At 38.6% G+C, this 23,964-nt stretch overlaps 1 protein-coding gene and 1 long non-coding RNA gene across 3 annotated transcripts in view; one reads left to right on the top strand and one right to left on the bottom strand.

Moving 5' to 3' along the window:
• The window catches only part of LOC105430891 (uncharacterized), a 42,287-nt gene that overhangs the window by 17,672 nt on the left and 651 nt on the right, over positions 1-23,964 (bottom strand). The gene's annotated exons all lie outside the window — the stretch shown is intronic.
• LOC105430892 (uncharacterized) overlaps positions 1-23,964 on the top strand; it is a 72,292-nt gene that overhangs the window by 8,430 nt on the left and 39,898 nt on the right. Inside the window, exon 2 of one of the 2 annotated variants that reach the window (XM_089074074.1) lies at positions 7,847-7,909. The exons of the other annotated variant lie outside the window; for it this stretch is intronic. The gene's annotated coding sequence lies outside the window, so the exon portion shown is untranslated. The remainder of the gene's footprint in view (positions 1-7,846; positions 7,910-23,964) is intronic. 2 annotated transcript variants of the gene reach the window in all.

The following is a 23,964-nucleotide window of genomic DNA, read 5'->3' on the forward strand; positions in this document are numbered from 1 at the left end:
GAGTCAGACGCCGTATTGTTTCTCCCTCGATTTCATTCTTTTGCTGTTTTCATGAATTTCTTTTCCTAACATTTCGCAGAATCACTTCTCGTTTTCCTTCGGCCGCGAAATTTCTCCAGAAGAAATTTACGCTCCGCGCGAACTCCAAACTGTCAAATAAAAACCAATAAAATCACCAGGAGAAAATACGAATACTCGAGGACAAGGGTCTTTTTTTTTTTATTCTGCCTTTGTTCTGAGTGTTGTACCAGTCACGTGATACGATCAAATTTGGAGTGTACAATAAGCCGGAATGACTCTGAGGAAAAAAGAAAAAAGTTACTGAATCATGAGAAGCAAACGCGCTCCTGAATTTACAATTTTCACGTTAGGACTTTATACTCTATTGTCGTCTGTTCTTCCTATGACAAACTTAATCAGTAAATTTTGTAAGAAAGACATTCCAAGAAAAAATATATAGCATGTATTTCATTTTTATCTGCAGAAGACAATTGTTGATTCAGGCCATATTTTGCACGAGATGCAATGTTAAATGTAACGTTTTCTATTCGAATAAACATTTTTATTATGCAGTATGTGTGACAAATGTAGCGCGTACTTCTTGATGTTGAAACAGGTGTCTCAGATATTTGTAATGTTAAAGCTCGTTAAATTTTCATTGCCGTTTTGCGAATAAACATTTCAACAATAATGTGGCCTAAAATTTGCAAAACGAGATTGAAGAGTTGCGTACAGATATATATCTTGCACACACAATTGGAGTGTAAGAAATTTAAAAAAGAAAATAATTTCAGCACATAAAGAAAACATTATTTCGCGTTTTAATTTTACAATAAAAGATATCTCGATATAATTACGTAATGTCACGCGATGACAGATATCATGAAATTTTAGTCATAAAGGAAAAAAGTTTCATCAAAAGAGGATATTTCACGCTTCTTCTGTACAGAAATGAAAAGCCGTTCAACGTTGGCTGGAGTAATATATTTATCGAGGAAAAAGAGCACAGACCGCCATTCGAACCATCATTCGCGTATATCTGTGGGCATTTACCCATTAAATTATGCGCATCTCAATCAGGACCGTGACTGTTCTTTTTTTCCACTCGTCACTTACGATACGCGTTACGGTAACGTCTACATCTTTGCGCGTGTTATCAGTGCGTATACTCACGTGTAACGTCTGTGCGTGCGTGCGGGCGTGTGTGTGTGTGTGTGTGTGTGAGCGCGCGCGCGCGCGCGCGCGCGCGCGCGTGCGTGAAGCGCGCATGAATAGGCAAATTGCATTACCGTGAACGTTATGAGAAACTAGTTCGAACCGAACCAACAACGGGCAATAACAACTTTTGCGAGGCCGACCCGACGCTGCTATTTCGAGATGCATCACGGCACTGCCAAACGAATCCTCTTCCCAAGGTTGTCACTGATTGTCCCACGGATGTCGCGTCTTTTTTCTCGGTGCGTTATGTAATGTATGTGTAATTGATTTTTGTATCCTCTTCGTAAGTTTATTTACCGAATTCCGCAATATTAATTCCAGATGTGCATCTAATATTTGCAATTTTTCTTTTAAGGATATATTTCAATGATACATACGTCGCACTTTTTACAACCAAGTTTCGTGTTTGAAAAGAAAAAAATAAAGGTTTTTCGCATTTTTTCAAATAAGCTTTTATAATTTTACTTTATAATTTTACCTCGGTTAGGAAGACGGAAACAATTAAACGATTAAACATCAAACGAAATACTGGTAGTGAACGAGATAATAAAGCAAGCTGGCGATATGAGGAAACCTAGCGAATCTGTTCTAATCTGGGGAAGACGGAATTAATTTTAGCTCTGCAAATAGTAATCCGCGAAATGACTTCCCTGCTACGTGGCATTGTGTGACGTAATTTCCGAACTTTTCTGTGTAAATAGATAGGTAAAATTCGCCCCTCTTTCGTGTTGAGTGTGCACAATGAGCGTTTAATCCACCATCACGTTAGAAAGAGGTCGGAATCTGGCACGCGCGATCGATTTTACGTTGCATCAATTTTCATAAACGGTAATCAGTTTTGCAAGAAAGAAAAAGAAGTATAATCTATTTTAGAAGAGTCGAATTTTCATGCCGTTGATTTATTCACTTTCTCGAAAAATTTTCAATAATCGTTTCTATTTTAAAAAAAAATGTAAAATAGATGGAATAAATAAATTAACAGTTTTATATTAACATTTTTAACCACATAAGATCTTATGCATCATAATTATTTTTTTGTAAGTTTTATAATTCTGCCTTCTGAATTAAAAATTTTAATATTTATTTATTTTGTGTTATTGATCGCTATTTATTTATTAAAGCTCTTACAATAACCTCTCTAGCATAATATATAAAGCAGTATTATAAAAACAATGCTTCTAATAATTGCAAGCTTTTTATTTAATGTTTAAACATTTCGAAGAAATGATCTTTTAAACATTCTTATGCATTTTTTAAATTTTCGAAATCTTTAAGATATTTATGGGAGTTTTAAAAATTTTGATTTCGTTTTGGAGCAAATTCGGATGGATTCGATTATCCGTCAATAATTATTGGAACTATCGACGAAGTATTAATACGAGTTTATTCAAAAATGTGGTGCTCGATATTCTGGAAAAATTCATCGGGGAATGCAACGCGTTTGACCGACTTCCTACGTGCGTGCGCGTGTGCATGCGTGCATACATGCGTGTTTCTGCCTGTATGTGTAAAATAATCTTTCGGATGGCGCTACCATCGCCGCCCTACCTACGGGCGGGTCCATACTGGGTCACGGGTCGATCTTCGCAACGTAACGTTCCAATTCGCGCTTGATATTGATCTGAGCTTTTCCGCCCACGTTACAAAAGCTCCCGGCGACCTGGCTTCCTACGTACGTCCCCGGCGCAGATAGAGAAGAGAATTATCAAAGGGAGAAACACTCGCTCACTGGAATGCCTCCAAAGAAGTCGGTATTATCTCCGTAATGACCTATCGAACTGCCCTAGATTCCCACACGAGATGACTATGTTTTATTATTATTATTTTTCGAAACAATTTCTGAATAGATATTTCTTTGTCTTATTTAAAACATAGAATATATGTCAAAAAAGTATACAGGATGTAATATAAAAATTCGAGACTGTGTGAGGGCAGATTATTTTATTAAACAAAATATTGTTCAAAAGGTAAAAAAATTAATTTTATCAAAGATAGAAATAACTTTGTTTTTTTTTGTATTAATATAAATAATTTGGATTTGTATTAATATAAATAATTTGGATGATTTTTTTCATGATTATTATAATTATATGGTTTAATCAAATCTTTCAATTATTTTTTCCAGCAATCTTAAATGTTGAAACGTAACTGTTCTGAGATATTATATTTTGTTAATTTAAAATATTTTCAGAGAGTCATAGAGTATTTTTCGAAAAACTTATTTTTACGTTTTTCTATGAGCGATTATTTTGTGCATAAATAGTTTTGTACAAATCTCCAACAAAATGAATTTGGTTGAATTTTTTTAAACTCTTCTTTTAATCTATATACATGCTAAAATCAAATTATTTAGCTAATCAAAATGATGCAAGAATGCATTTATACTATATATAGAATATGCAGAATGTGTGTCAGATTATTAAATCCAAATTGATTGTATTTTAAATCATCAGAGAATTTGTAAGTAAAAAGTGGCCTAGAATAACTATTGGTATTTATTATTCGTTTCTACTTAATATCTACTTAAATAAATGCATTGCACGCTATATTAGATATTGGAACAATAGAGCTCGATAGTTTGCGTATTGAAATAATGAGGAATTTCCGTCGTGCGCACGAATCGAGTTGCCGACAGCTACCAGCGCTAGATTTAATTTCGCGATTTCGATCAATTTCGGCTGATGCGGGCGTGTTCGGCTCGGACGGAGAACTTAAACTCGACGGCAGTGAAACTTATTCTCCGGCACCGTGGCCGAACGTGGTTCAATAACCTCGCGTGCCACGACCCGAAATTGCGAATAGGAGAGGTACATAAGCGAATGGGAGATCGCGATAGCGCAGCAGGAGCTACGAAATATTGAGCCGCCCCCGGTGCTTTCGCGGGGGTTGGTACGACGCCCGTACGATCGATCACCTGTGCCCGTTAAAATAGACCACCACCCTCCTTCTCTACGTCACCACCGTGTCCTTGAGAATTCACCCCTCGTACGACCTCCGCTCGTACGTCTAAATATAGCATGAGGACCCTTAATGATTCCTCATAATTTCCCCTCTCTCAATCCTCCATGCAGTTCCCATACAATATCCGGAACACTTGAAGATGCACCACACGTGTACGTGCTTAGGAAAAAAATTACACGAGTTTTTCACTAGTTAACTTGTCGCATTCGAAGCGGTGACGAATGTAATCGATTGAAGAATTGCAACATAAGGAGAGAGAGAGAGAGAGAGAGAGAGAGAGAGAGAGCAGCATATTTTTTTTTTAAACTGAATTCTATCTCGGAATTATTTCAAGGAAAGATATTCATAAAATCGATAGGAGCTTTTCGTTCCTTTATTTTTTTCTTCACTACCCTATAATAACGATTACGTGCAATTTGTGTGTCGCAATTTTCTCAAGTAAATATCATCACTGTTAGATTACCCTCGATCATGATAGATTTCGAGCTGTCGCCGTTAATTTAAATCTCGGCGATGTAGTCAAAGCGTCTTGATTTCGATACGTCGATACTCACGTTGTTCTCACTTTCACGTCCAAATAAATTCTCTCACGAGATATATACGGGGATCCAGATCCAATCTCTCGTGTTTTTCCTCTTTACCAGCCGGAGAGATGCAGGAGAAGATCCCATTTCTGGGCCGAATGTTTTCGGTACGATCAATATGTCTCTCCTCATTTTCCTCCCCGTTGCCATCGTTGAAACTACCCTCGTGCCCCTTAAAGGATCGTTCCGTTGAAAGCCTCTTGTACTTTCCCTTATTGCCGAGCCGTGAAGACTAGCCTTGATGCCCGATTGGCCTCTTTTGCGTCTGCTCGACGTACTGTTGACCCTGGAGGACTCGAGTGCGAGAAAGTTACTTGATTACGCGAGATGGCTCTTGTATTTTCGCCCGCAAACCTGTGCACGCGACCACTTCGAATATTATTGCAAATACCCATCGCGTCAATTGTTGTTGCATAAAAATAAAATCGTAACTTTCCTATATTTTACGCTTGTTACGCAAGGAAGTTTTCTTATAATTACCTCAAACAATATTATTGAATTACAATGGTGTGTTTTAAATCATTATTATATTATTCACATTTTATATAACTGTTACGTTTTATATACTACTCTTTTTATATTGATATTTTAGATCGTTTTATACACACAACTTAAATTTCTAATGATTAGATTAGACAATGAAGAATCGAAACTGATCGTTAAAACTGATTATCTATTATCCTTGCGTCACCTGTATAAAATAACAGATAAGAACAGTAGACGGAAATGATAATCCTTTTTTCGCCGGCGAAAATGCGATTTCGTGGTACGAAATGGAATTATTTCGATCCCCAGATCCAGAGCGGAGTCCATTGTCCAATCAGACGTCGGCTGTCGACAGATGATTGTATCATACCGCAACGACAGCAAAAAAAGGACATTCTATTTTATTGATAGACGGACCACCGCCGATCACTTTCCCTCGCGTCGTGTCACTCACGCCTGAAACTTCTGGTTTAGCAAGAAATGCATCGACTCTCACGACGATTGTAACACGCTCACTATTATGAAAGCGATCGCTGCCACTTTGCATGAAACGCCAGAATTTCGCGCGACGAAAGTGACCAGTGCGATTACATCAATAACGTGTTTGACTTTCCTGTTGTTTTATTCGATCTCGATATCATTACACATCGAATATCGTGTCAGGTACATATGTCGATCAAGCTTCTCTTCCCGGTGATCAATCACGGTAACGTTAAGTTATCGTTTGCTTTTAGAATATCGATTCTTTGAAAATATCTGTGGAATTTTAGCATCTCGCCGAAAACGAAGCGGGATGTCACGTCGTATGTGACGAGAAAAATTCCTCTCTCGGTACCTCGGCTGATTTTTAGAAGTATTTCAGCGGAAAGTGATCCGCGCGCGCGCGCATTGATAGTCGATGACACGACGCAGTCGTCCGTGCGCGTTTTATCGTTTTAGAATTTTTGTTGTGAAGCATGGTGCGAGTGTTATTTTTGACTCTCGCACGCGAAACAGCCGGCTGCTTTTTCCCCCCACGATTGTATTTCGTCGCGCGGTCGCGAACGAATTCTCTTTTTTTTCCTTCTTTCGGGGATTATTTCGAAATTGGATCAGGTCAGCCGTCCGGAGAACGTGACTCACGCTCACGGGTATATTTCGCGAAATTTCCTCGACGACTCGTCGAGTAGAGATTACGACATTCCTCTGGGCGCACGTCATAAAAGCACATTAAGAGCCGCCGTTGTTTTTTAACAACGTCGACGGCATCTCTGCATCATCTGTGTTTCCTAAATGCACGATAATACGCGCAAACAAAAGATAACGGGAAGTCTATTGTTTATATTTACATGCGCATCGCTGAATCACTATTGACGCTTTCTCGAAGGAAGTCGTAAAATCGAAAACGAGTAGAAATGTGCGAGAATAAAAATACACCTTCAACGCACGCTATTAAAACATATTGAATGAGAAACTTATTGTCAATAATTTTTTTCCCATATTTTTTATAGAATACCTTTTCGCGTAATTTTGAAGAGAAAAAGAATGCGTGTGTGTATAATAAAAATTAAATTGTTAGATAAAATGTCATAGTAGAAACTATTCGAGAAATTTTCATTTAGGCATCGTTTAGACTCTTTCAAGCATTTACGCATTTACTCTTCTATATGTTGTTAATATTAAAATTTATTATTAGAATTCTTTAAATTTATTCATAGTTTTGTTAATGTACTATGTCAATGTATTTGACTATTTGACAAGTTATTGACAATTAAAAAATAATGCAGAAATTTTTGCAGGAAAATCGAGATTGATGAGAATAGAATAATCTAGAGAATAAAAAAAATCTAGAAAATTGGCACACATACCATTCATAAATTCTCAATGAAAATGATAATTCGCAGTTATTTGTATAAATACATAAACAACTTCGATAATAGCAACACGCGACTGTGCACGCATAGCCGCACAAACTTTCACTTGTGAACTTTACTAATAACACTTTGTGACTACTTGGAGTTCACGGTTGCTTGTAATTATTAGCTTCATTCCGCGCAATCCGCGTCTGCTTTTTTTCCGCAATTAAGCAACTTTGTTTCATTTTCGTCGAATAGCTTTTTTAAGGGGACTTTACGCGGTTCTTTAATATTAGCTCAACTCGATCCTTTCTAAATAGTTTATAGTTTTTGGAAATGAATAAGTTCTATGCTATGTAAGACATAATAAATTTGTTGCAATTTTGATCAGCGTGCAATAAATTCATCACGTCTTGCTAAAAACGTGTGCGTTAAATTTTTACGAATGTAAAAAATTTAACGCGCACATTCGAGATTGAGCGATCGTTATGAACAAATGGGAATACCTCGTAACTTGGTGGATGATGGTGAAAAAAGCACACGGGGATTAAATCTCGGAGGTTTATGGCGTCTTGTAAAAAATCTCCGACGAAGCGTAAAGTGGATGTAGTTACGATCTTTTATTAAGCGGAGAGCCGCGGTTTATTTCCGCCGCGATAAAAATTGATTCGTTAGCTCATGCGTGCGATTGATAATCGATATGCAGTTTAATGTGTTAACGTCGCAAATATATAACCAGCATTTCTTTGTGTATGCTTGCAGCTGGAGAACGTGTTCGAAACTCAAGAGTAGAACAGAGATAGATCTCCACAGGCGAACAATAAGGTAACTTTCCTGCCGCCAGATAACGGAATAGCCGCGCCGTGTTGCATGCACAAAGAATCGAAAAAAAAAAAAATCTCTCGCGTTCGATCTCGCGTTCTCAGGTGACGCGACGCGCGTTTCCTCAGCATAATAGCAAGATAACACGAAATACATACGATGATCCTACGGAAAAGTAAAGTCTCGCAATTAACCTTTGGCGTGTTCATGATACGCTCATTAGCGCTCGTCTATCGCGTCGACGCGGATTTATTCCGCGTTATGTAAATCCCGGCAGAGAGATCACAATGATACACATTAGCCGTCTGTCGCGATTTCTTCTCGGAAATGGCAACCAGTATCGTCGATTTGAAGCCGCGATTAGCGCGATAAACGGCACTTCTTGGGACTGACAACGGAACATACGACGAACGCAATTCTTTTCTTTCATATCACAGGGAGAAAAAGCGTGTACGGCGTGTATATCGATCCGATAAGAGCAATTTGCAATTACGAACGTAAAACGTAATTACGAAGTAAAACGTAGCACAGCGCGCCTTTGATATCAGCCTATTGATTCCTGATAAAACGTTTAACCCGCGGGATGTTACCATTCATCTCGGTCTACCGCAAATCCAGTTGACCAACTTGACATTCGGTTGATAAGCGGAATTTACGAGCTCGATCATATTCCGCTTATCAGCGGCAAAAGTACGCTGTTTAAACCGCATGGATTACCGCATGTCCGCGACGATATTTCCGTGTACCTTGTGGGAAGTGTCGCGATGAGTATGAAAACAGGTTGTAGGTGCAATTAAATACGAACGTATTATCAAAGTCTCTTTCTAAAGATATGTGGCCTAAATTTAAAATCTATTAATACAATTTATTAAATCAATTTGATAAATTTACTAATTATAAATTTAAATTTATGGCTTTTATAAGTATAAATGGATACCTGATATATTATGTTATGATATTAAAATTTTAATTAAAAGATTAAATTTGAAATTTTAATTTTAATTTAACTTGAAACATTTAAAATGTATTATGAAATGTTTAAGCAGCACTTTTATGCAGCATTTAAATTATAAAATTGTGTCGATACTCCATGCATTATTTCTCATTTAAAGGCAAGTTCTCTAGAAATACATATCGCGCTATTTTTTTCTCAATATTACAAATTGATACTTGGCGAATTGTAATGTTTCTCACTTTGAGCGAGAGCCACTGCGAAAGCATCCGTTCACCACAACAACGCTATTTATGCTACTTGCTCTGGAAATAGTTTCACTGGCTGACTTCCAGATGGTATTTTTCACTTCCACGTTAAGCCCGTGGTGCGTAAGTTAACAAAACGGCAGACAGTCGATGGCTCATTTGACACACGCACAACGCAACGAAGAAACGACGGGATGCAAAAACAAAGTTGCTAATGTAATGTCGCGACGGCAATCGATCGGAATAGAATCAACTTTGTATTTTGGCATGAAATTTATTTGGAGATTAAAGCAAAAAATGTCTCAATTTAGTGATATCGATTATGTATTATTGAAGATTCAAAATAAGAATCCATCAAAGATCTCGAAATCTTTATCTTATCTTATATTTACAGACTATACGTGCATTGAATACATGAATTGATCGTTAAACAATATGAAATAAATATTTTCTATATCTCCCAGAGGAGAAGTCCAACACGCGTCTTCTTTATATATTTTCTTTATAATTTTTTTCTATCGCTACGAATTTGTAAAAAACACGCGTTCGCGAAATCTAATACCTCTAGTCTACGATGACTTCTCGACAATGACTTCGGACATTTAACAACGCACGCGATTGGAATGAAAAGCGACGCCGCAGCGTCGAAGAGACACACGTATACATATCGTCACGTAATGCAAATATATAATAACGCCTCTAATAATACGGCGAGGTCGTTCTTCCCCAATCTCTTGTGGACGCTCGTGAGTCTCGCGGCTGTTACGACACACCACGTTGATTTAAGTTTCAGCTATATCGCCAAGCGGATCCTCCTAATGTTCCCGTGATGCGCGACGATAAATCGCCATAGCGGCATTTCCCGCGCCAGCGTTGCCGCACGCAAAGTATTGCGAAAGCTGGCACGCATTCGCCTTTATTACGGGACCGCAAAAATCACAAGATTTTCTTCCTGGCATCTTTTCGAAGCGAATGCGCGATCACGATCTACGCGAGTTACTGCATATCACTCGACGTAATAAGAAATGATTACAGATCTATTATTATACAATATCTTATCGCACATCCGAGTACAAGTGTAGTAAATATATGAGAGGATGGAGGTAAAGGTAGGGAATATTTTTATAAGAAATTTAATTTAATCTTGCACAACCAATCAGATGGCGTTTGACGACAATTTTATATTTGATGAAAATATATTGAAATTAGATCATTGAGTTTGATTATTAATACGAAAGGCTGCGCGATATTTAAGACAATGATTAATTCAAATGATTATATTCACTTGCGATATCAGATTTCTGTAAAACTTGCATAGTTCTTGATCGTGAGTTCTAGCTTTTTCGCGTTCGTTATATAATCGACATGACATCGCTAAAGCTACAACAGAAGCGTTGCGCATTCCATTATGGAATCACTTTTGCGTTACACATTCAAGTCCGATTTTTTTTTATATGGTTTACGTAAAAAAAAAAAAATCTCACGTACAAATTTTGCGCGCGCGTCCAGATTTACGGCTCGAATCGCGGCTGTTTATATAAAACGAAATTTAGATCTGGAAAAATGGAAATATATGCGTGATTAATCTAATTTTGATCGATTTTGATTGTTATGAATATAAGAGCGGATTAATTTTATGATTTCTGTCAGATAAAAGAAATTTCTTATATATGTTGAGCAAGTTTTGCACTCTGTATTCCGTACACGCATACACGGCACGCATGCATGCGTGTAACGGTCGGAGTCTCATTCACGCTGGCACAGCCGGTCACTCGGTCGGCCGTGATATTCCTGGGATGACACACGGCGCACACCTTCGCCTCCTCGGAGATGAGACCTCTCTTCTATTTATAAATGTGGGTCGACGTGGCACTCGACGGGGCGTTTCGTCATTATTACCGCTTCGAGAGAACGCGCGGAAATGCGACAGACGGCACCGTCGTGCGACGACAGATCGATCGGGATTTCTGGATCGAACGTTTTTTGACGTTGTTCGAAATTCTAAAGATAGCGCCATGGCCGTTATCGATTAATTTGCGCTGCAAATTAATCAGTAAAGAAAGCGGCGTCTATGTCTACTTATCTGTCAATCAGAGATAGCGAAAAAAGTAGATATTTGAGATTACGCGTTATAAATTTTGTAAATAAACATAAATAATACATTGAGCGGTTTCACATGCACGCATTCTCGAAACTTTTGATAAAAAATATTTTTTCGAAGAACGTTTTAATTGCACGTCGGCATCTTAATCGCTACCATCACATTCGATTCGATTTAGAATATCTGATATTATTTAAAATAGTATCTCTCTATAGTCTCTATAATTTCTTTTCATGTTGGTGCATTTCATTACTATGCACATTAGTAGTGGTGAACTTTCTAAGCAAGTTACTTCGGCTGTCACGCCATCATCACCATTCCGCTGGTCCCATCAACTTTCGCAGGAGTGACGGCAGTCATGAAGCGTGCTCTGAAGAAAAAAAGAAGAATATATTCGCTCTAATTCGCTCAGCGCGGTTATATTTTATGCCGTCGGGTAGCGGCAACAAGGTTAGTCCTCCTCGCAGTCCTCGGAGGAGTTCTCGTCAGTCGCATTCGCTCGTAAACTAGAAATTGCACCTTTACTTCGCACGAAGGCACGAGAAGCGGGTTAGATCAGAGTTACGAGAGTGAGAGAGAAAAAGAGTATACTCGTAACTACTCGTGATTAAAAGGGATTGAATTTCGTCAAATCTCAGAAATTTCTAGAGTCCTTACGACTATTGACTAAAATGCCCGGGAGTAGTAATTTTAAACATTGCTTTCAACTCTTTTTGTTTCGTTTTATATGTAATCCTGTATGACAAACATACTTGCTTCTTTTGTCACTAACTCATGTTCATTGGATGCGCAAAAAATGAAATTTTTTTATAGACGAGACATCGATAGATAGTTGAAGCACACGCTGTCATGCCAACGAGTTCACCTCGTTAATAATTATTAATTTTTTTGTACTTGATCTAAATAATGTATTAGAATTGATTATCAAGTCCCAATAAACAATAAAAAATAAAGTATCAAATAAAAAGCATCAAATAAAAAATAAAATATTACTTGTTCGCACGTGGCGCTTTGTCAACGATTTTATGAGATATCTTCAATCAAATGTAGATTGTATTTTCAGGATATTTGTGAAATTGTAGTAGAAAATATTAGCGGAATCTGGTTTTTGTTAGCGCCTGACTCGTTTGACGGACAGAAGTCGTCCGGACACAAGAAACATTGACACGCACCATCAGACAACAGCGGACGCCTACATGAAAGCAGTGTTTTCAATCTCGCGGCGAGGCGGCGCGGAACGGAATGCGTATTCGTGACATTTGAAGGGGTGGTCTTAAATTAAAACTAGGGTAGAGTGGAAGAGCTGAGCTGGTAGAGCGTAAAAGAACCGATTGCCACACCGCTGCTTTTGGCAGTGGCTCGCCCGTCTTCTGTTTCTTCTTCCTCTTTATCGTCGTATTCTTCTTCTTCTTTCGCCATAACAATATGTTCGATTGACCAATCGCGAGTTGACGACTAGTTCGTAGTCTAACTTCAGTCATACATTTTTCGACACGATATTTTTAGATGTGCGCCTCGGTAATCGATTTAGCGCCACGATCAGATGAAAAATTTATTTATGCGGTATGACGACAGATTCATTAAACTTTAAGTCTTCTCGGATCAATTGATGCCTTATGATTAATCTCACTGACAGCGAGTAAAGCACCTGAAACTTTGGACTATCTAACTATTAGACGGAGAAACTCTGATTTATCGAATCTTATTTATCAACACGATTCTAGGCATTCTGTTTATGATGTTATACGGCTTATACAAATTAATCTCTGAATTATTCTCTCTTGCATTAAAGAAACTCCTGTTGTCCAATGTAACAGTAGTTATATTATCATATTTTTATTTCTAATTATGAATATGATCTCACATCTAAAATAAGTAAGATTAAAAATATATTTTCATATTACATTGAAGGGAAGATTAGATTATATGTCGTTTGAATATCCACTATATTTTTCACTCTATCGCAGTACGCATACGAATGTAACGTAAATCTCAATATAATCATTACAACAAATAATAGATAAAGAAACCAATTTTTGCAGTCACTGCGATTCCAACGGTATAATAATCAATTATCGTACCACGATGGGCAGGGATGTTCAAAAGCACGTAAGGGAATTAATTTAGATTTAAGAGCGTCGTTAAGAACCGGATTTATATGAACCGTTTACGAGCATCTCTCGGAAATGTGCGTAATAAGCGACGAGTTAATTACGGAAAACGTCGCGCGAAAACGTGCCGTCGCAGGAAAATTCGTAATAAGAGATGTCGTTACGCTGAATTAAGATACTGCGTCCGACCACGAGGCAAGCTAATCGTTACCGGTACTATTCCACCACTATCTAGCCATCACCGCTTTTATCGCGCTGCGCTTTATTGCACATCACGACTGGCTGACTGCTGCCAGTACTATTCCACTAGATCGAGATGAGTCTTGCCTTCTACATACATACATATTTTCAGACATAGATGACGAAATGATATACTTTTATAGATCAGCTAACACATATACATTTTGCATAATAAAATATGAAAATCTTTTTTAGACTGCTGACTTTTTTAGATTTGTTTCTTTTTTTTTTTTCCTTTTTCTGCACTGAGCTGCATTAAAATTTTCCTTTCCATCTTACTTTCATCAAACGTACATCTATTTTATTTTAAATACACAACGAGTGTGGTTGAGCTAGAAAAAATAGACCATTTGTCGCTATCAATCGTGCCATCGACAAGGCATCGAGATAAGAGAACGAAATATTTGCATACATTCGAAACTTTTGTAACAGGTTTTAGGATGCCAAATGTAATACGCGATTAGAGATTTTTAACTATTAAAATCGATATTCAACTCTCCTCCTTTTTCCATGGTCAACTATGTATATTGTGAATACTATATACTTCGAGTGTGATATCCTCGCGTGGGTATGATAGAAAAGATGGGGGGCTAATAAGAAAACAATTGGCTTTATGAGGACGTACTCGTGGTACTTACCGCAATATTGTTGGAACACGCAGTTAATGACATAATTTCCTTTCGTGGGCGCTGAACAATAGACGCATCGTGCGCGTCACGTGTCTATTTTCTACTGTCAAAATTTATGACACGACCGGAAGGAAAAATTCAAGGACACCGATCCACGTCGCACGACGAGAAATATTAAAGAGAGGGGATGACACGTTGCGCTATAGTGTAACATCGTAAATTATGCTGTCGTTACGTCGACAACGCTCATGCCGTTAAATAATCGTCAGGACGATTGCAGACGTGCACCGACTCAAGGTTGTTCACGCGAGACTGCGAATGTTCGATCCGTCTCTTTAATAAAATGTGGTTCTTATGTGACAAGCAATACGTTAATTAAATTTTTTTATTTAATTAAATTAAAAATTAAATAAAAATTTGTACCCCTTTGACGTGAATTAGTTTATTCGTTACGAAAAAATAAGTCATTACTTTGTTATGCTCCATTTTACACTTCACCACGCTCCATCTGCGTGACAGATTTACCGTTATGTTAATTTTGATGACTATTATGTCAATATTATTAATGCTGCTGTGTCGATATTAATTCAATGCCTAATAATCATAAATGTGAAATTATAAACAATTAATTATGTAATTCACGATATGTTTTGATGTAAATATAATTTATAATTTATATTTGCAATAATCTTCTATATGCTATATTTGAAATTAATACATGATATTTAAAGTTAATTGGCGCAAAGTATGAAATGATGAAGTTTGCACGTATTTGAATGAGAGAAATGACATTTCGAGTGATCAGTATAAAGTCTTTGTATTTTGATGGAGGCTCAAATAAATAATTACGACACGTTGCGATATAGTTTATATCGTCGTACGGATCGTTAAATCGAGCACCGAGAAATACGACAAGCCACGGTAGTTTAATCTGTTTCACGTGTGAAATAAATCTGGTTTTATCGCATCGATAACAGTCAATTTCGGTCGAGAGAACGCCGGACCTCTCCGTAAGAATTTGTTAGTCGATTTTAAATTCGTTATCGCTCGAAGCAACAAAGTTGGAAATCGCGTATCCGCTGTCGATTATGTACTAAACGTAAAAATTTCGTTATATATATTTCTTATCAAGAGAATATTATTTCTTTTATTTTCATTTTATTTGAAAAAACCTAAAAGATTTCTTTCTAAATTAATAAAAGAGTTGGATACTGAAACACATGACAGAAATTTTACATATTAAGTCGGATATTATTGAAATTTTATTTCGAATTTTATTTAATAAATATTAGAAATATACTTTTTGCAATGCGATACATTTTTTATGAATTATTAATTTTTTGTAATTTTTGTAATTTTATTTTTTATAATTGTATTTCTTGTAATTATTAAATATTTGTTATATAAATATTTGTTATATACAAACCAAATATTCATTTTCAGTTGCATTTTTGATGTGACTAAAACATAAATACTTAATATAGACATGACTAAATTGACTAAATTGTATCGCTAAGTTTATTTTCGCTTACATTCGTACAAAACTGCTTTTCTCTTCGCATTGTCATTGAACACGAATTCATTAATTTCGCGCTGGATAATTGGATCCGTCACGTTTGATTGTGTTGCAAACAATCGCCTTCGACTAAACGACGTATCGTACACTGTGACCTACTAATCATGGGACCTTGGACGCGTTGGACTGCCGCAGGTACGTTGTGCGCAATATTTCAACGTTCGAAGGTCGATCGGCAACCGATCGATTATTAGCGCGAGTCAAGTGACACATCCATAGATGCCAATGGTAACTTTCCTTTTTAGCTCTCGCGCGACACATCGTTTCTACTTCATCATTTATACCTCGATGGTGCAATACAAGAAAAATGATTTAACATCATTCGTCAAATCGTCCTTTATTCTTTGTTAATTTTATATTAATTTTGTATTGCAATATTAAGTAAAATCATTAATTCGTTTTACTTTATTCTCGATATATATAATTTTTTTATCTTAATAAAAAAGAAAAGAATATAATAAATATAATCGGATAACATATGACGCAATTTAATTTATTACGACACAATTTACTGAAATCTATTTAGAAATCTAAATCGATACATATGTTTAACGAGAAGCTTTTAAAGCTCCGGCAGGTGACGTTGGTTTCGACCGTTAATCGATCGCTGAGTTAAAAGAACGTCTGATTAATACCGGATGGCGCGTTGATATCAACGTCGTTAAATCACGAGAACGATACTACGCTCCGAATTACATAAGCGACAAGCAACAGCATTCGCCATAGTCGTTTTCGTGAGAGACTCTTCGGTGAGAGCAGCGCCGACGAGAATCAAGAGATGGCTGCTCTCTGATAAGTGTGCGCCAATAATCGATAATCGCATTTCAGATTTGCTGCATGATCGCGCGCTGTTATATTCCTCTACGCTCGACATCATCCCTCGATGGATCGTCTCATCGACACGGCGCGTTTGTCTTTTACTTTTACTTTTTATCGTCGACGTTACCAGCGCTTTCAGAATTGTTCGAGGGGGAAAAAACCCAATTTTGCAAATAAATTCACCGCGCGATAAGAACGCGTATCTCTCCCGTACGTTTCTGGTATTCATCGTATGCAATCAATCGTTGTTGATAAGGTATCTACTTCCTTTCGAGGAAAGTCGCGTATCTATCCGCATTTATTCCTAAATTTTGCGAGACAGGAGTCGTTCGGAACAATTATTTTCAACGTGCATCATGCGCTCGCAAAAAAAAAAAAAATAAAAAAATACGAACACTAAAAAAAACTCGACTATTGTCTCTCGTTAGTTATCGTTAATGTTCTGGAAAAATAAATACGATGGGGCATCGCGATTATTCGAGAGCTCTTGCAACCAGAGCGATTTAATATGTTTTCCGTTCAAGGCCCCACCAGGTCTGACACGAAGAACAATAGCTAAATTTTGTTCAGTCTGTTCTTTTGTTATTCGATTCTGATCGATGTTTCTCGCGTTTATGAACGACGAGAGATTTATTAAGGTTGTGCGGGAAAGGCGAGAGCGGCCGATCGGTTATTGGAACTCGCGTTGCAGTCTACGCGCGACGCTTGCAATCGCATTACGCCGTTGCGTAATCCGCCTCGCTAACGTACGCGTACGCGTATCGCGGATCGTGCATGTGAGTGGGCCGCGCAAGAAGGTCCCGAGATGACCGTGGCCGAGCCGACGCGGCGCGTACGTCGAAGGTATTACTGGTGGCTGGCATGGCCCGCGTGTGCGTGCATGGCACACGTGCGCCGTACACGCGTCGCTCCGCGCGCGCAGAGCCGGTTAATTTCACGCCATGTGAGGCCGTGCGTCGCGGCAAAAGTGGAATTCCCCTATTCGAGAGCAAAGAAGGACGATTATTATGTAATGAATTAAATCAGTTGGCGTTTGGAAAAATAGGGATGTTGGATAAAAATTTGGAATCTTTTGACTGCTTTTAAAAATACGTAACAAAATTTTGTTGATTAAATGTTTGAGTAGTTTGTTAAATTTAAGCTTATACATAATTTACAAGTTATTAGTTTAAGTAGTTATTTGTCTTGTTCAATTCATTGTTTGTTTGTATCATTGAGTCAATTTTGTTTTTTTAAGACATATTTTTGTATTCTTCGTAATGTGACATGCTGAAAAATTAAAGATTATGACCTTTAAGTATAGTATTTATGTATTGTTTTTCGAAACGTGTTTGTTTCCTGGCACGATTTAAACTACAAATAAGAATATAAACTGCCACGAAGAGGATGCGTATAGTTTAAATTCCGCAGAGCGCAATGAACACTAAAGGTAGTTAGTAGTTTCATAAAATCTGATCAGAGCAATGACTTAATCGTCGTAAAGGGCCGACAAACGGGTCGATTAGTAAATTCTATGTTATTTCAATGTGCGCAAGTAACTTTATACGACAAACATTGTTCGCTTAGCGAGGCGACGATGCAACAGCTGTCGCAGGAAGACAATGACGAGCGGCGAGCTGATGCTCCACGATCTGGCGAGCGCCCGGAACCCGGGACCTTGAGTACGAGCACTCGCTCGTTGGCACGTCCCTGGGCTGCAAACAGGAACACGACGATTATCCGGCAAATGAATGAAATCGAGTGAACCGACCGACCAACCGGCCGGCTAGTCGACGCGTTCTCCCGCAACCGGCCGAGCCAAGCAGAGCCGAGCCGCTTGAAGGATGCCTCGAGCTTGGACTTTATGAATGGCCGGTGCGTACTCGCTGAAGCGTGGTCTAACGTTACGTCCGAATTACGCGCGTATGTCTTAACAACACAACACATCGCGCGGATATCGCGCGATCGTTCGTCCTGTGGCGAGTCAGATCGCCACGCGCGGATTTTTCCGCCATCGGCGAGTGCTTCCGACATCCGGCAATACTGATATTCACAGAATTTCACATCGGTTTTCGTAATAATTAACGTTTCGTAATAATGACATTTGAAACATGATGTAATCAAAGATATTAAATTTTTTGTAATATCTTCGTCATCTTTCTAACAAATTTTACAGCGTATATACAAAATGTTATCACTACGAACTTTCATCTCATTTGCAATTTATATTGCGGGATCGTAAAATTTGCTCACGTATACACGCGCAAGTGCATACACGGAAAGTGTGTCGATTGTTCCCCATTGTATATAATAATCTGAATATTGTATAGAATAATCTTTCTCAAAATACTTCCTAGAATTGTCTAGAGGGGACAAGCAGCCCACACTTAGGGCTCTATTTTGTAATTCTTAACGTTGTTATTGAACGATTGTCGATAGTAAACGATTTTTTTTAATGATAATATAAATTATATCAATAAAATCTCATTATTTCATTCATTAATTGATGACAATTTTATCGTCAACAAATGAACGATGATTTTATCGCTATTCTCCGAAAAAAATTTTATAGAAAAAGTCATTTATTAACGATAATTCTTCAATAACTACGTGAATCATAGAGGGACTCTTTGGAATTGGGAATTAGTTCGATCTTCGTTCATTTTTTCATGAATCTTCGCCCTCTCCTTTTCAATCCAAACAGAGACGGGACGCGATAATTGAAAAAGAGAAGGCGAAGATGGTTCCAAGTTTGCGTTGTATGTAGATACGTCGTACATACACTTGCCGATACGATTACGTTGTCGACATTGTCGTCGCGTCGCGTCGGCCAGTTCCTTACGGTTCTTACGCAACGCACGTGTAACACGCGGATACGATTTCCGTTTGCGGCAGAAACGCCCCGTTCCTCTCGCGCGTTGCGTATCACGTTACGTAAGATGCAGAACGAGACGCATACGTGCGCTCGGATCTTGCGCACCTTGCGACAATCGGACGTTCCGAAACGATGCGTTTTTAGCTTGCACTTTCCGGTACTTTCCATGACACCATCGCTGCCGATGCCGCGACAATGTCGCCTCCGGTCTATCGCGAAGACCTTGTTTCTATTTTCCGAACATGAATTGTATGAATGAGCGAACGAAACTGGAAATTGAAATCGTATCGTTTGCCACGTTGAACAAATATTTATTATCGTTACGCCGAATTGACAACTCTCGATAGAATTCCGAGGTCGCTCGCATTGAACTCTTCCTAAATTCATTTGATTTTTCTTCTCGGCGGCTGTTGAATTTAATGGCTGTACTTGAAAATTTATTTTTATTCCTACGACTATTTTAGTAGTTTAAATTGTAATTGCGCACTATCCCGAATGTAACTCAATAGAGCTATTTTTTTACGAATTTTTTACTATGTTAATAGCAAATGTTGTGTCAAGCTTACAACGCGTGTACTGCACGATTACGTTATATTTCTTTCTCGCAAATGATAACGCCAGCACTATCGGTGCAATACGATATTGCATTTATCGGTCGCAGGAACTTCACACGACTATTGAATGAATCACGCACATCTCGATTGCACATGGCTTCGAGATTTTTCTTGAATTTTTCTGATCGTACATACAAAGCGTACTCGCTCGAGCTCTCGCAGAGGAAAAGCTATTGTTTCTCGGACATGGATTTAATGGGCGCAAAAGGGGACGTAATCACAATACAATTTATTCAATTTAGCGTTGTGCGCATAAATTTCCGGCGTGAATAGTGATGCAAGTGAGAGACACATGTACATTGTTTGGCGTTTTATGACCGCGAATTAACATTATCATTCGGCATATTGTCCGAACTAATATCTTATTGGTCTTATCTCCGGGCGTCTTATCTCCGGGTTCTTCACATTATTCACGTAATGACATAAGCACGTGTACGGATATTACGTCAAACGTGTGTTTCTTTCTATCCATTCGCGTCTGTGTCCTTCTCCGAATCATTTGCGACTCGTGAGAGACGGCGCGCTATGCAGTCATCACGATTATGTGTTTCGACATGTGTCAAATGGATATTAGAATATTTATGATTTATCTCGTATCTTTATTTTTTCCGAAATTATTTTTACCGACGGCAATCAATGTCATGATCGCGGCATTTTCATCACAGGCAATTTTTATACTCTCGGATGTTTATACCCGGATTCCGGACGGGATAAAAATATTAGTCTTTGCAATTTTCTTTTTATTTCTTTTCTGTTTTTTCGTTTATCGAATACAAACTGAAGCGTGGAAACGCGCGCGTGACCGTATTCGTGGTGCGGCACGCAACTGTTACGCACAAATATTTGACATTGCCTATTCGCACGGGAGGGGCTCACTTCCTGCATTCCAAAACCATATTTTTTTCTCTTTTTCCTTTTTTCGTTTCGCTTCCTCTGTCCACTTGCCCACCGGACGATTTTCCCTCAATTTATTTTTATCGCAAGCGCGAGCCAGTGCGTGATCGTGCGTTGCGTATGGAAAAAAACGTCCCGCACATGAATACGTTGATGAATCTCTCCTCCCTTTCTCTCTATCTCTTTTTCTCACTCGATGATATGGGTGGCGGATTTCCTCGTTGACTCGCAGAAATAAAATTGCAATATCGCGAGGAGGAAACCGACCCGTTATTTTTCGTATTTGAGGGGGAGAGAGAGAGAGAGAGAGAGAGAGAGAGAGAGAGAGAGAGAGAGAGAAAATAACTGGGGATATCGGCTGCAATTTTGAATTCAAATTGACGGACCGAGGTTTTATCATTGGAGATACTAAAATATATCCTGATTCGAGGAAGAGCCTCTAATAGCTGCAATTACCGGCCCTGCGGGTAGGATCGACCCTGGAACGATGCGAACATAGGAAAGGTGGAAACGGTACACCAAGTATACGAGCGGTGAGGGAAGACGTGAGCGGAAGTGCGATAAGACGGCGGCTACGGCGCGGTGGGTCCCGGTTAAACGTGATATATAACCACGGTGATGGGCAGCGCGATGCGCGATACCGCGAACCTCGCGCGCGAGTAGCACGTGCCGGTTTCCACGGCACCTTTAACCCTGTAAATTGTGCGGTGAAAATTTTACGGACGCGCGTGCAGACGCATGACTCGCGCCGTGACGACGAAATTACACGGCCGGAAAAGAAAGAGAAACACCATATTGGTGTTTGGTAGCTGTTCGTTCCCACGACAAACACGGGATCGTCGCTTTTACGTGCTTCAGATACCTTGGACTGACGAGGAACGTCACCCCAACGTGACTGTGAATCCGTCAATATTTTTATTATTCGATTTGATAAAATACGCTAATTTCCAGCGAAAATTGATCGCGAGACCTGAATTAATTTCATCGAGTTGTTGACTAAACCTGGGACTTAATCATATGCGTGTAGGAGCATTGAAATAGTTTTATACGTTTCGCTTCGATGCGGAAGGACGTAGTTAATATTTAATACTACTGTCGTAAATCGAAAATATGATTAAACAGTATAGTAGTAAAAAAAAAGAAAAACACTGAAACCGTTGTTTGCTTCCTGGTGAACTTTCCACTCGCCTGAATCTCATGTAAATGTGTGTGTGTGTGTGTGTGTGTATCTCTAAAGTACGGGACACGTCACGCTGAAAAGGTGACTCTCTCTTTCTACGTTCCGCCTAGCGGAGGAGGGTTTATCGCGTCGAATAAATCGTCGCGAATTCGATGAATGCTCACCGAGGCACGTACCGATGTATCGTGCTCGATGATATCGCGACGTAATCCGAGAAGCGTCGCGTCGCTTTCGCGGATCGTCATTGTCCCGCGGCGGCGCGAACAACAAAGGCCTCGGCGGCGGGTGAAAACGCAACGGCGGGCAAATACCCAAAGGTGAATTCATTCGCGCGAGGTGCGAGTCGCGCGCGGCACAAAGCGACGAAACGATTTACAATTGCTTCCGCGGCGAGAGCAAGGTGCGTGCCGCGCGAAGCGGCACCGTGCAAGATTATCAGCGTACGATGCACGGGATCTCCTCGTTATCGCGAACAGACAAAACGTCTCTTCACTCCTTCCGCCTCCTCTTACCGCGCGAGAAAGGGATGCGTTTCTCCGCCTGGCATTGCACGCGCGGCAAACGTCATGCAATCGCGCACACCTCCTGTCTCGGTCTTGGTTCATCGCGGAAGTCCCGGTACGCATCCTCTTTCTGCGCCCGGTAATTTTCCTCTCGCACTCGCTAACGCGTCGCGCTTTGATTCGCGATTATTCGCGACTATTCGGTTCTATGACCACGACGGCAAAAAATAAAAATTAAAAAATCCAACGACGCGTCTACATGTACACGCGTGCTCGTTTACTCGTCCGTTTCATAAAGCAAATATCAAATTACGCACGGTTCATAATTTGCAATTTTTCATAATATGCAATTTTCATAATATGCAATTCGTAGTAAGCTCTCAGGAACTCGTTTGAGTTTTTTTTATCAAAAAATCAATTCACTAACGAATCGGCGCAGAGAGTAAATAACGAGAATTATTATCGAATCAGCTCGTTTTCCATCTCGTACAAATAGCCAATTGCAAATTTCGAATTACAAAACACGCATAGTTTGCTATTAGAACTGAATGACTTGTGACAGTCGCCATTTCGTAGCAAAGAGAGAGAGAGAGAGAGAGAGAGAGAGAGAGAGAGAGAGAGACAGAGAGAATCTTCAAAACTTAACCATTCTATGAGAACAAATTTACTAATGAACCTCCAGCATTTCTTCCTCCATATATTTTTACAAATGTATGAAAATGTTTGTAGCATGCGAAGCTCATAATTTCTCTATAAAATACTATATTTGTATAAAATACATTAAAAAATTTTTTAATATTGTATTAAAGTTATTTTTTAATATTATATTAAAGTAACCCTTAATCGGGCACACCTCCCGACTGAATGTTACTGACCGCGCGCGGCACTGAGTGCCGCGTCAAATTTATTATTTATTATTTATAATAATTGGATAAATAACTGGATAATCGTCATAAAAACAAGTAAAATACACTTATAATCAAATATAATGTTAAAACTTAACTATAATATTAAAATGTTGTGTCTACTTTCTTATAAAAATAAAAGTTTGGTTAGATGTAAGTAGAAAATTAAAAATAAGATTGATAATTGTTTTAAAAATAAAGACATCAATTTAAAATCAAACAGAAAAATAATAATAATGTTCTTATAAGATAATGATATAAAAAAATAAACTATTAAAATCAACTAAAATAAGAAAAAAATAAAATAAAATCAACTATTTCTTCTTGTATGTTATCTTCTCCCATCTCTCTAAGTATTTACAGAATACCTCTTGATTTAGGATATTTTTGAGACTTATGATAGGAAATTTAGAACAGAATTTGATTCAGGAT

The sequence above is a fragment of the Pogonomyrmex barbatus genome, unplaced genomic scaffold (genome assembly GCF_055798465.1).
Source record: "Pogonomyrmex barbatus isolate J1 unplaced genomic scaffold, ASM5579846v1 scaffold16, whole genome shotgun sequence".
NCBI lineage: Eukaryota > Metazoa > Arthropoda > Insecta > Hymenoptera > Formicidae > Pogonomyrmex > Pogonomyrmex barbatus.